General features: G+C 42.5%; 8 non-coding genes across 8 annotated transcripts; 5 read left to right on the top strand and 3 right to left on the bottom strand.

Annotated features, from left to right (window-relative positions):
- Window positions 1-231: 231 nt before the first annotated feature.
- Window positions 232-422, top strand: LOC115059351 (U2 spliceosomal RNA). The gene has a single exon (XR_003842208.1). It is a non-coding gene; the product is annotated as a U2 spliceosomal RNA (small nuclear RNA).
- Window positions 423-1,763: 1,341 nt separating this feature from the next.
- On the bottom strand, window positions 1,764-1,845 carry trnas-cga (transfer RNA serine (anticodon CGA)). The gene has a single exon. It is a non-coding gene; the product is annotated as a tRNA-Ser (tRNA).
- Window positions 1,846-2,279: 434 nt separating this feature from the next.
- On the top strand, window positions 2,280-2,352 carry trnar-ucg (transfer RNA arginine (anticodon UCG)). Its single transcript has one exon. It is a non-coding gene; the product is annotated as a tRNA-Arg (tRNA).
- A 281-nt stretch (window positions 2,353-2,633) lies between these two features.
- Window positions 2,634-2,705, top strand: trnae-cuc (transfer RNA glutamic acid (anticodon CUC)). The gene has a single exon. It is a non-coding gene; the product is annotated as a tRNA-Glu (tRNA).
- Window positions 2,706-3,105: 400 nt separating this feature from the next.
- On the top strand, window positions 3,106-3,177 carry trnae-uuc (transfer RNA glutamic acid (anticodon UUC)). Its single transcript has one exon. It is a non-coding gene; the product is annotated as a tRNA-Glu (tRNA).
- Window positions 3,178-7,032: 3,855 nt separating this feature from the next.
- On the top strand, window positions 7,033-7,114 carry trnas-gcu (transfer RNA serine (anticodon GCU)). Its single transcript has one exon. It is a non-coding gene; the product is annotated as a tRNA-Ser (tRNA).
- Window positions 7,115-7,545: 431 nt separating this feature from the next.
- Window positions 7,546-7,619, bottom strand: trnat-ugu (transfer RNA threonine (anticodon UGU)). Its single transcript has one exon. It is a non-coding gene; the product is annotated as a tRNA-Thr (tRNA).
- A 3,155-nt stretch (window positions 7,620-10,774) lies between these two features.
- On the bottom strand, window positions 10,775-10,862 carry trnay-gua (transfer RNA tyrosine (anticodon GUA)). The gene is given in 2 exon segments: window positions 10,775-10,810; window positions 10,826-10,862. It is a non-coding gene; the product is annotated as a tRNA-Tyr (tRNA).
- Window positions 10,863-12,640: the final 1,778 nt, after the last annotated feature.

Raw genomic sequence — 12,640 nt, 5'->3', positions numbered from 1 at the left:
ACATAGATATGAAGTTTTACAGGTGACCAAGAAGAGACGTTTTCTTTGCTCTACAACGTAACTTTGTGAAAATAACATGTCTGTGGTTGTTTTCTGATCCCTCCTTCGTTTCTTCATGTCTTCTGTTTGTGTCTCTCTCTCGGAGTGATGTTGTTACTGAAGCCGACTCTGACCCCTCACTGAGCGGGTCGGTGCGGAGAAACACTCCGTTACCTCCGACAGCTGAGCGGTATCGCTTCTCGGCCTTTTGGCTAAGATCAAGTGTAGTATCTGTTCTTATCAGTTTAATATCTGATACGTCCCCTACCCGGGCACCATATATTAAATAGATTTTTGGAACAGGGAGATGGAATAGGGGCTTGCTCCGTCCACTCCACGCATCGACCTGGTATTGCAGTATCTCCAGGAACGGTGCACTCCCTCTGTGTGTTCAATACAAGTCCTGTTCAGCTCAACATCCCCTTAAACACATGATGTTGTCTTCATGTGTGTAACGCTGAGTGTACAGAGTGTTGATGTTCAGTTTATGGTTTTAGAATCAGTGATGCATTCATGTAGAAACATCAGTTTAATGTTGCAGCTGATTTCATCAGGTTATATTCTGCTGACCAGACTGAATCAATAAAGTTTTGTTTCAACACGTCATCGTTTAAATGCTGGTTGTATTTTGCATTTGTCAGCTGAATCCACAGAGTGACTGAAATGATGAAGTAAATCCAGGAAAGGAAAAACATTTGGCTCTGAATCTCAATGTAGATTTGAACAAAGAGCTCCAGCTGAAGAAAACAATGCTGTCTGTTTCCAGATGATGAAGGACTCAGTTCTCAGTTGATGCTCAGTTAGCTCCATCTAGTGGACAGATGGTAGAAGTTGATTCCTGAAAAGAGGAAGTGACTTTTCCTCAGATCAAACTGTTGAAGGAGAACGAGCAGCTTCTTCCTCACTGACTCACTCAACTTCTGCCTCCTGGGTTTGGATTTGAGCCTCTTTCTCAGGAGCACACACAGAAAAAATACGATTTTCTATTCCAACAATATTCGTGATGTCCTCGCATATGAATGAATGTTTCACTGATGCACTACTCCACAGCGAGACTGTGTGACGTCACTGGAGATCAAAGGCATTTCCTGCCTAACCAACTGAGCTAACCGGCCTATATGAACTTCTTTTTGGGCTTTTTATAAAACTTCACAGAACAACCAGCTGTATGTCAGTTTTGAAATTCAAATAATTGTCATAAATAAATCAACCTTCGTAAATCAAGTTTGATAAAGATTAATTGACCATTAATTGTTATTTTTATTTGTATTTTTTTACAAAATAAGCTTTTCCTCTGGAGCCACAGCAGGGGGCTGAAAGGGCCCATGTGGCCACAGGTTGCCGACCCCTGCGCTAATCTAAGTGATTTCCATGTATTCTTCATTGTGAGACAATGTCAGGGAGGGAATTAAAGTTATATAATGATACATTATATCGTCTATATCAATTTCCATGATCTGAAATTTTTTGTCAGGCTTCCTCTCTCGCCTTGTTTGCAGAAACACTGTTGCAGTGTTGCAGTTCTCCCCCGAAAGTGGAACTAAAAGTGTGTCGCTATCATCGATAATGAAAACTGAACACCAGTTAGTGCTCTGATCCTCTTAGATGAGTCCGAACAACATCACTCAGCTCTCCCATATTTTAATGCCGTGCCAATTACAGACATTCTCCAACATGGTCTGTAGCTCTCTAAGTGGGAAACTTGGTCCATGAAAAAAACCAACCGTTGTTGACAGGATTTGAACGTGCGCGGGGAAACCCCAATGGATTTCGAGTCCATCGCCTTAACCACTCGGCCACAACAACTAAATGAGCCGCAAGAAAAGTAGAAATACACAAAATAAAACACAAAAAAACTAAAAAAGCTGAGCAGAGTGCTGTGGACTTTTGAAGGTGCTGTGATCAGGTGACAGTCTCCTCTGGAATTGAGGGTTCAAATACCACTCCTGACAGTCTGTGCTGTTACCCAGCTTCTTTGTCTGAGGGCCCTCTGGGAAAGATCTTTGTTGTGCTTTAAGTCACATCTGTCCTCATTCTGCTGAGTTAGCTTGAGAGTGGTTAAGGCGATGGACTAGAATTCCAGAATTCCATTAGTGGCTGAGCCCACTAATGCAGGATGTTCTGTTCACCATCCACTTCTCCAAAGTCCCACAGTGAAGGTTTCAAATGCACATCTCTCACAGTGTTATCATGCCAAGAGAAAGAACTGACTGATTCTGACAAGGGGACCATGGCCCAGTGACCACGTGGCCTAATGGACAGGGCGTCTGACTTCGGATCAGAAGACTGAGGGTTTGAGTCCCTTCGTGGTTGGGAAAGTTATGTGTTACAGGTTATACCATATTTAATGGTTCTGGTGAAACCAAAGTGGAGGAAAGGGGCAGTCATACTGTCATAACATCAACATGTAGTGGCAGTGATCAGCAAATTGATCAATGTAGTTTGTTATTTGCATAATCATACCCCTAGACCAACGAGCCTGAAGCAGGCGGTACAGCACAAGGTTTATGGAATTTAAAATGTTCTGAGGGGGAGAACTTTTCAGTCTCACACAGAACATTGCTCCGACACTACAACATTTGGCGCCCACACACTCCCTGGTGGTCTAGTGGCTAGGATTCGGCGCTCTCACCGCCGCGGCCCGGGTTCAATTCCCGGTCAGGGAAAATGTTTTTACTGAAAAATACAGGTGATTGACCCCAGAACATAAATATGTCATCATGCACCTGGGGGGTATTTCAGGTAGGAGTTTCAACGAACTTTGAGTCTATCCCTGAACTCTGAGTTGACTTACTCTGAGATGAGAAACTCTAAGTATCTGGTTCCAGAACAGCTGATCTTAGTTGGTTCAATCAACTCTGAGTATGTTCACCTTGAGTTGCGCACATGCACAACCTCGATAAAAGCCATCATCAATGGAGTCCCGTCAAGCTGTTAAAGCTACCACACCATGCAGGGGATGAAGCTCAGTGGGCGAGCGTACCGCACAGCTGGGGCAAACTGGCAGTGGTGGGATTCGAACCCACGCCTCTGAAGAGACTGGCGCCTAAATCCAGTGTCTTCGAATCCCATATGGTCTAGCGGTCAGGATTCCTGGTTTTCACCCAGGCGGCCGGGGTTCGACTCCTGGTATGGGAACTTGCTTTACAACAACGGACCAATGAACGTCTACCACTGATCTACATCCTCTTTGGGTTTGAATCCCACTTCTGACAGAAATGTCTTCTCTTTCACCTCTACTGCTGTTAGGTGTGTTTGGGGACAAAGTTGTTTTATGTATATAATATGTATTACATAACAACTAATTACACTTGGATGAATTAAAATTAGATTTTTTTACTTTAACAGTAAGTGAAAACACGAAGAACAAGTGTGCATGTGGAGACATCCTCTTCCTCTGTGTTGAAACGCAGCATAATGATAAAAATAAACAACCCACCATCAATATATTGTGATGGTGTGAACAACATGTGAGCAGGAGAGCAGCTGCTTAAGTTTATGATGTGTTCAGGTAACAGTCAAAGCTCCGTACACAACAACAGTCCTGCTTCTGTTTACCAAAAGCCTCTAAAGCCCACCCAGAGACCTGCTGTGTTTAGTTCACTTGTTGCTGTAATCTCCAACAAAGAGCTAAAGTCTTGTGGAGAATGTGGGCATCGATCCCACTACCTCTCACATGCTAAGCGAGCGCTGTACCATTTGAGCTAACTCCCCAGCCGTCAGCTGCAGTTTACACATTACACTTCCATCACCAGAGCCTCTGTATATACATGTACATCAGAGTGGTGCTGTGGCTTAGCTGGTCAAAGCACCTGTCTTGTAAACAGGAGAGCAATTTAAACAGAATTATCACATAATTTGTCCCTCACCTGTCTCTGTGACACAATTATCAATGTGTTCGGCTGTTCACTGAAAGGATGGTGGTTTGAGCCCACCCAGGGACGTGCTTTGTCTTATCCACTGGAACTTTAGTCAACACATGGAAGATTTGATCTGGAGAAGGTGTATGACTGGGTTCACAGGGATGTTCTGGAGTATGGAGCCATCCCATCACTATATGGCAATAAGCTTCCCTTTCCCCGAGACAACTACAGGGTGTAACAGATGTACAGCTGTGGTGAGGACGGGTTACAGGTCTGTAGCTGGAGGACTTTGGCACCATCGGCCTGAGATCTACAGGATTTTGGGATCTCAGGAAGGAAAACAAACGTAAAACACAAAATTAAATTGTAGACACACAGGTAAACTGCAATGGCCGGGAATCGAACCCGTCCATTTTTGTGGACGATCCAATGAACCCTGTAGATCTCAGGCTGATGGTGCCAAAAGGACCACATCATCTGAAAAATTCTGCGATCTTCCATGAGAAAATGGCATCTTTGACAGCCTTTTGGACACACAACCAGTCAGCGTGACGCATCCACCCTCACAATATTTCATGGTGTGGTTGAAAGAGGAGGGAGAATATTGGAAATGTAGGTTAAAAAAAAAAACCTGAGTTTGAACCTCACACAGGTAACACCTTCAATGCCAAAAGTCAGGATTGAACCAGGGACCTTTAGATCTTCACTCTAACGCTCTCCCAACTGAGCTATTTCGGCTGGAGTGTTATGTTATGTTGCCAATATCAGTGCCTGACCATCATGACTCTTACTCTAAACTACTGTTTCTCTAGTCCAGAGACTGCAAGTAAAAGCTGTAATACAGGAAGTTATTATTGCCATATCTCCAAAGAAGCTCAGTCGGTAGAGCATCAGACTTTTAATCTGAGGGTCCAGGGTTCAAGAGATGCAGCCTCTTCCCTTTAGTGGTTCACATTATAGACTCCACAGCAGTGATAGGTGACACTGATCTATGAAATAATGAAACCATGAGTCTTCCACAAGCCAAGTTGCCAAAGTCCAGATCTGAGGGTCCAGTACTAATAATACTAATAATAATTAGTATAACTAATAAACTAATAATAAAGATCAGTATATGCATCACGGTACCACTTTGGGTTCGTTTAGAGAACATGTGCTGATGGCTGGGGTATTAGCTCAAATGGTAGAGTGCTCGCTTAGCATATGAGAGGTAGTGGGATCGATGCCCACATTCTCCACAAGACTTTAGCTCTTTGTTGGAGGGTGGACTTTGGAGCCTTTTGGTAAACAGAAGCAGGACTGTTATTGTGTATGGAGCTTTGACTGTTACCTGAACACATCATGAACTTAAGCAGCTGCTCTCCTGCTCACACTCTTCACACCATCACAAGATATCGATGGTGGGTTGGTGGACCGGTGGACACTTTGATATCAGTAAATCCACCGTGTTTTAAAGAAGTTCAGAGTGTTTCAGAGTTTCTGACATGGATACAGACAGACAGATCCAGTGTCCCAGAGAGAGAGGAGTCCCGCTGAGCTGTTGTGTTCTTCTGTGGAACAGACAGCAGAGACTGAGACATTGCATGCTAAATATAAATAAAACCACATACTCAACTACTTGTTTGGCTGTTATTGCATCATTCCATATTTGCATGTCAATTTCACATTTGGAGTGGTAGGGTGACAACTGAAAGCTCTGTAGAAGTATTACTTAGATACGTTTTCAAGTTTTAGTGGGAAAGCAAACACATCTCTCAAGGAGTTAACCTTGAGTCTGGAGCCTTAGACCACCGACCATCCTGACATGTTCGTCCAGCTGCCAGTCTCTGATGAGGAAACAGAAACCAATGTAGAGGAAGGGGGCAGTGCAACTGTGCTAACATTAGCATGTAGTGTGAGGATGAAGTAAACTGTAAATCTCACTTTGAGCAACCCAGAACATTGTTTATTATTTGAATATGACTGCACAGAGTTTTTGAATGATCAATAATCTTCTCAGCTGTTCTGAATGGTGACAGTGGGGCAGCCTTTGTGTTTACATCTGAATCACATGTGATTTTGGAAATTCTTCAAAGCAGCTTCAAAGGAGGAGTTTCATTCTGTGAGTACTGTGACATCATCAGGCGATGTATCAAAGGCAGCAGCTCTTCAGACACACAAGTGACACACAACTGTGAGGAGCACAAGTGTTGACCTCTCGCACCCTACACATTCAAACCCCAGCAGTGCTGTGGTTCATACTTTACAGTATGTTTTCAGTCAGACCTGCTGATCTGCAGTGATGGGCTGTGTGTGCCCCCTGCCAAACACTGCATGTTTTCACATGGGGATGGGGGGGTTGAAATTACAAAGGGAGAAAGAAAAGACAGAGGGAGGCTTGTCACTGTAAATTACTGTGATGAGTGCTGATTCTCTCAAATAACAATCTGTTTAAAACAAACAAACCAAATCAATTAACCGGCTTTGCTTTGTCGTGACACCCAAACATTTGGACACAACTTTCTGACAGGCTGTCATTAGTCTGACTAAAGTTTTCCGAGCGTGAAAAGCGGTTAATCACCAAATTTCCTTCTGCTGAACAAAGGAAGTGATGAGCAGGAACTCCACTGAGAGCGAAGCACTACAGGATGTCTTGTAGCCAACAACAGAAGTGCCACTGCACCACTCTGCTGCTCAACTCTCAGTATTACAGATATGATAGACAACATTCTCTGTGTTTTCCTGTTAATCAGTGCTGCTGATAAACTCATGTTTCATGATGGGACATCCAGTGTGTATAAACAGCAGTGGATGGTTTCGATCCATGAACCTCTGGGTTATGGGCCCAGCACGCTTCTGCTGCACAACTCTGCTCGCTATGTTCAGGTTGTAATGTCCTCTGGAGTTTTGTGTAATTTTTAACCATCATATCCACTTTCTGTCAAAGCGGCTGTGGTGGTTAAAAAGTACAGAGATTTCCACCTGCAGTGTATCAAATGACCACGAGGGGGCAGCTAGGAAAATGAAGTCAGATCTTATTGAAGAGCATCAGACTTTTAATCTGAGGATCCAGGGTTCAAGTCCCTGTTCAGGTGCTGCAGCTTCTTCCCAATGGCTGTTTTTTTGTCATCACATGTACGTTTGCATTCATGACGAGGTGGCAGAGTGGTGAAGGCGATGGACTGCTAATCCATTGTGCTCTGCACGCGTGGGTTCGAATCCCATCCTCGTCGGTGTTCAGCTGGCTTTAGTCTGTCTGAGTTGTACCCTGCTGTTGAGCAGATTGAAAACTGGTGATTGCCTTTTTTTAACAGGAGACAAACTTTGGTAAGAGTCATGATGGTCACTTCACAACAGAAACTGCATGCACTCACTCATTTGAAGCGAATGTGAGAGTGTGACGTATCCATCTGTGTCGCGTGGGGCATCAATGAAAGGCAGGAAATGACTTTGATCTCCAGTGACGTCACACAGTCTCGCTGTGGAGTTATTAGTTGTTGATTCTGCAAAAATGGTCCAGTGCGGTGAAATGGTCCATAGAAGTCTAATATCACCAAAACATGTTAACCAGACAGTGTTCAAGGATTTGAGGTTGAAACCACTAAAATCTCATTATTAACTAAAGCTGTGTTTGTTATATCTATAACGTTTAACATTATGCGCAAGGCACTGCTGGGACTTGAACCCAGGATCTCCTGTTTACAAGACAGGCGCTTTGACCAGCTAAGCCACAGCACCACTCTGAAGTACATCTATATACAGAGGATCTGGTGATGGAAGTGTAATGTGTATACTGCAGCTGAGGTTGATGGTAAAGTGGTTTGTTTTAATGTAGGAGCAAAAGTTGAACAATATGGAGACTTTACTTGGGACGGTTGTCATTGGAAGCTTGTTCACATTGTGAAGCTTTTAAATGCAGTTTATTTTACTGAGGACAAAGAAAAAGACCGATTCACTTGTAGAGCTGCTGGTAAAACAGGGACAGTCTGAGATTGCTTGGACATCCTGACTGCACAAAAGAGAGAAATTTCAGGATTCCTGATCCAACAAATATTTGGCTCCTGGCCCAGTTTGGTTCTTTCTTCTGTCAGCAGAACTCAAAGTTATCTGGCAGGACCATGATTGTCTTTGGAGCTTCATTAACAGAGTGCACTCTACTGTGGAGGTCATGAGAAAAAGTGGGAGGAGCCTTTGATCTCTTTGATGTCATTAGAACCTTTGTGACAGACCTTTGTGTTTTCTTCCTCTACAATACAGACACAAACTGGCAGTACTGATGCTGAGCTGCTTGAAGTGTCTGTCTTGTAAACAGGACATTCTGCATCTCAGTCAGAGTTGACCTCACCCGAAGTACCCCATAACTATTGCCAAATGACTTTTTATGACCTCCATTTTCCAATTTTTCTGCCTCCTCTTTCAACCACACCATGAAATATTGTGAGGTTGAATGCTTCACGCTGACTGGTTGTGTGTCCAAATGGCTTCAAAGACATCTTTTTGCCATTAACTCCTCCAAACCTTTGGACACAGCTTTGAGCTTTCTCACAGGTGACACAGGTGTGCTGTATTCAGGCTCCAGTCTCTTGGCATGGGTTCAAATCCCACCACTGCCAGGTCATCTCTCTCTCTGCCATTATTTAATATATATTATATTTATAATATAATAATATACATTATATTATAATATATATATGACATTTACAATATAGAAATAGAATAGAAATACCAGAACGAAAGACAAAGAATTAATCAGTGTCTCTGATTGGAGTGAATCAATAGATTCTGTAATTGAAGTCATCTAACGTCTAAGAAGACATCAATTCCATGACTTGTTGTGTTTGGTAGTTAACACAGCATCAAGAAATAACACTATTAAATTCAAAACTCAAGTAAAAGTTGAGGATGTGTAATTAATTGCGACTGTCACTTTGTGGTGGCAGTTATGGCTCCCACCAAACCTGCTGTTGCTTTTGTCAGTCAGCACTGTCTCAACAAGGAGCACTTAGTGAATTCAACAGCCAAGTCAGTGCTCAGGTAAGCTGAAGTCTTGTGGAGAATGTGGACATCGATCCCACTACCTCTCACATGCTAAGCGAGCGCTCTACCATTTGAGCTAATTCCCCTATACTGGCATGCTAGACCCTTTAAAAAGGCTCCTTTAACAACCTCTGAGTTCACCATCAACAGGTTTCAAAGATATTTAGAAATCATTCACGATGGCCTTAAAGGCAGATATTTAGGAAAATTCTAGCTGGAATAGCAGGCTGCAACAGGAAAAGTTCTGCATTTCTCTGTGGCGCAATCAGTCAGCGTGTTCGGCTGTAGCTCAGTGGTAGACGTTCACCAAAACAAAAGGCCACTCAAGGCAGAACCACTGCTCAGTCTCAAGACCAGGCCGTGCTCAGACCACATCTTCAACAAACATGACGAGGTGACAAACATGTGGGAGACCTAGAATCCATGATGTGTTCCACCAATAGACTGTAACTGCACGCTAGTGGTCAATTAGAATAATGAACGTGGGTAGAAGATAGTATCATACATAATTAAAAAAACAAAACTCTGTCTTCTGCTCTATAAGACATTACTGGGACAAGATTCCATCGCCTTTGAAATGATTCAGTTGCCTTTGAAGTGACTGCGATGTCATTGGCTCCCCATAATTCCATGTAAATACCAACTGGCAGGCACATCACAGTACATGCACAGGAGAACTACAGCGAAACACACTGACAAACACAAACATCATGCCAAAGAGGATGAAGATCCCACAAGTTCACAACAAGTGAACTAAACATAGACATCCTGTCTAGACAAAGTTGTTTTGGTCAGCTTTTGACCGCCCACACTTTTAAAAGACCAAAATAAAAAAAATAAATAAAAAAAGATGATGTTCAGTTGTGTAATGGTTCATTGGTTACAACTAACATTTTGTTGATCAGTATCATACCATGGTTGGCTGTGCAGCGTTTGGATGCTCCAATCAGTCCGAGAAGGGTTTCCACATGTATGGATTCCCCAAGAACCATGAGGGCTGGCAAAGGAGGTGTATGTGTTTGTGTGTGTGTGTGTGTGTGTGTGTGTATACAGATACAAATGCAAATAAAGATAAGTATATGCATCACAAAGGGCCTCTGATATAATATAGAAATTGTCAATTAAAACAAGGTATTGATTTAATAATTTTACTCCTGGAGATACTTTCACAGCTGCCAAAGACGTGAGAACAAACTAGCAGACAATTGGTCACCTGCCAAAATAAAAATATATATAATCACACTGTGCACGTGCAAATAAAGATCAGTATATGCATCACGGTACCACTTTGGCTTCGTTTAGAGAACATATGCTGACGGCTGGGGAATTAGCTCAAGTGGTAGAGCGCTTGCTTAGCATGTGAGAGGTAGTGGGATCGATGCCCACTGCAGCAGCTCAGAGCCTCTGTGGTTAGCTTAAGGTCCAAAGAAGATGTAGATCAGTGCTAGACGTTCATTAAAAAAAAGGCCACTCAAAGCAGAAACACTGCTCAGGCTAAAGACCAGACTGTGTTCAGACCACATCTTCAGGTAAACTTTAACAGGAGGAGGACGCGTGGGTTCAAATCCCATCCTTGTTGGTACATATTTGCCCATCAAAGTGAGTCCACAATACACAAAGACTGCCTGATTAGATCGCACATAGGCTCAAAATTTGCATTTCTTCACACGTGTAGCGTGGACAAATACAGGTTGTTTCCATTTTCCAAGGATGGCGTAGCAACATTTCTACATGTTGATGTCTGTTATATCTATAACATCAGGTGGTTCTGACCACACCAGGCGACCAGTCTGTCCACCTGCTGTCTGTAGGCAGACTCATCACTGTGCTGGATGAGGCCGATGAAAAAAATGGTCTCCTTCGAGCCAAATTTGAACCAGCAACCTAAGGATTTCAATGATGAACCACTACAGTCCTCCGCTCTACCAACTGAGCTATCGAAGGGTCAACTCTCTCCGATTTGGTGATGTGACTTATGTACTGTCCAACCTACAGACACAGGTAGATGAAGAGTCCTACATGAGTGAGTGAAGTCCAAGTGAAGCTGCTGCTGGCTATCAGGAGGTATTTAGAAGTAAAATGTCCCCTTAAAACAGCAATTTTTAAATTGTAAAAATTTTGCATGGTGATCCACACAGAGGAAGGCAGAGAGCATCCTAAAATACTCTGACCGTCCACTTCATACCATCCTAGTGGATCAGAGATCAATAATCAGCCATTGGTGGTTTTTTCTGCTGCTCTTATTTCATTTCTTGTGGTTGTCCTGCAGAGTTGGTTGTCTGACTGTTCTCTGTGTTATTGATGCAGTTAAAAAGCTTTGTGAGCTCTTGACGTGTTTCGTGGCTTCTTTGGTCACATTTGCTCCCTTTGTGTCTGACAGAGATCCTGAACCTTCCCATTGCTGGATGTACTCCTGTGATGAGAACCTGTCAGTGCTCAGGTTAAGGTAACATTTGTGACGTTCAAACAAATTCAAACGTTCACAACCCCCACTCCCCAAACATTGATAAAACTTACTGATCTGAACTCACCAACACGAACACCAACACCAACCTGTCTACTTAGTTTGGGCGGTTTCAATGGTCTTGGTAATGGTTTGTAATGAAGAACATATTTAGTCCATCAGGAACAGACAACGATCCTCTTAAATTCATGAGGTCCGTTAGCATATGGTGAGAGGACTGTTAACTGCAGTGATTAGTGTTGCTGCAGCTGATCTGAACAAATCTTTTCAAAATGGCCATCTTTGTTGTTGTTTTTATTTCAACCAAAACTTCTTTTCTACCAAATGGTTGCATAAACTCTCTGTCCTGATTAATGCTTGGACGGAATGAACAACTTTTGAAATCACCAACTCTGCCCCAACTAATAGCACTTACTGCTCTGAAAACACAAGTCTGTGCTTCATTTGGGGAAATGTTGATGAGAAATGTATGCTTTTAACTGATCTCAAGAAACATTTCAACCAGAGCAAGCTCAAAGAATTAATTAGAATTAGAATGCTTTTATTGTCATCATACACGATGTATAACAAACTTTAAAGACAACTCTGTGGTGCAAAATGCATTTATAAAATAAGAAAGACATAGTAAAAAAAGTTTGAATAAATTTACAAAAGGAGCCAGTAAGAATAAATGTACAGTTGAGAATTAGCATGACTGCAGAGAACGGTGGAAATAAATATAATGTCCACTAAGACACTGATCCACATGTCACCTCCAGTTAAAGTAACATTTGGGACTTCAAAAAAATTCTTTAGAGGTCACAAACTTTTCCCCCAAGAAGTAGCTATTACTGAATCCAACAGTCAAGGTAAGAAGAAAGAAAGGACACATTGACCGAACCACCGTGCTTCATACCAGGACACACCAGTGTGACTCATGAATCTTCATGAATCATGACTTTCAAACTACTTTCTTCACCCCCACCCCCAAAAACACTGATAAAACTTGCTGTCCTTGTGATTGACTTTTGAAATCACCAACTCTGCCACAACAAATATCACTTACTGCTCTCAGAACACAGAGCTGTGCTTCACTTTGGCTAATGTTGGGGATGAATTCAGGCAGTCAGCTGATTGCATAGAAGAATCTAAATAAATGGCAATCTTTATCTATTTTTCTTTTTTTTGTTGACTATCAAACAAGAACAACTCCAAAGAGAAGCACTGATGCAGAAAATAATCATCAGTGTCTCTCACTGAATCCACCAAGTCACATAAA

Source organism: Echeneis naucrates, chromosome 18 (genome assembly GCF_900963305.1).
Source record: "Echeneis naucrates chromosome 18, fEcheNa1.1, whole genome shotgun sequence".
In the NCBI taxonomy this organism is placed as follows: Eukaryota; Metazoa; Chordata; class Actinopteri; order Carangiformes; family Echeneidae; genus Echeneis; species Echeneis naucrates.
This window is presented reverse-complemented; position numbering and strand designations above follow the sequence as displayed.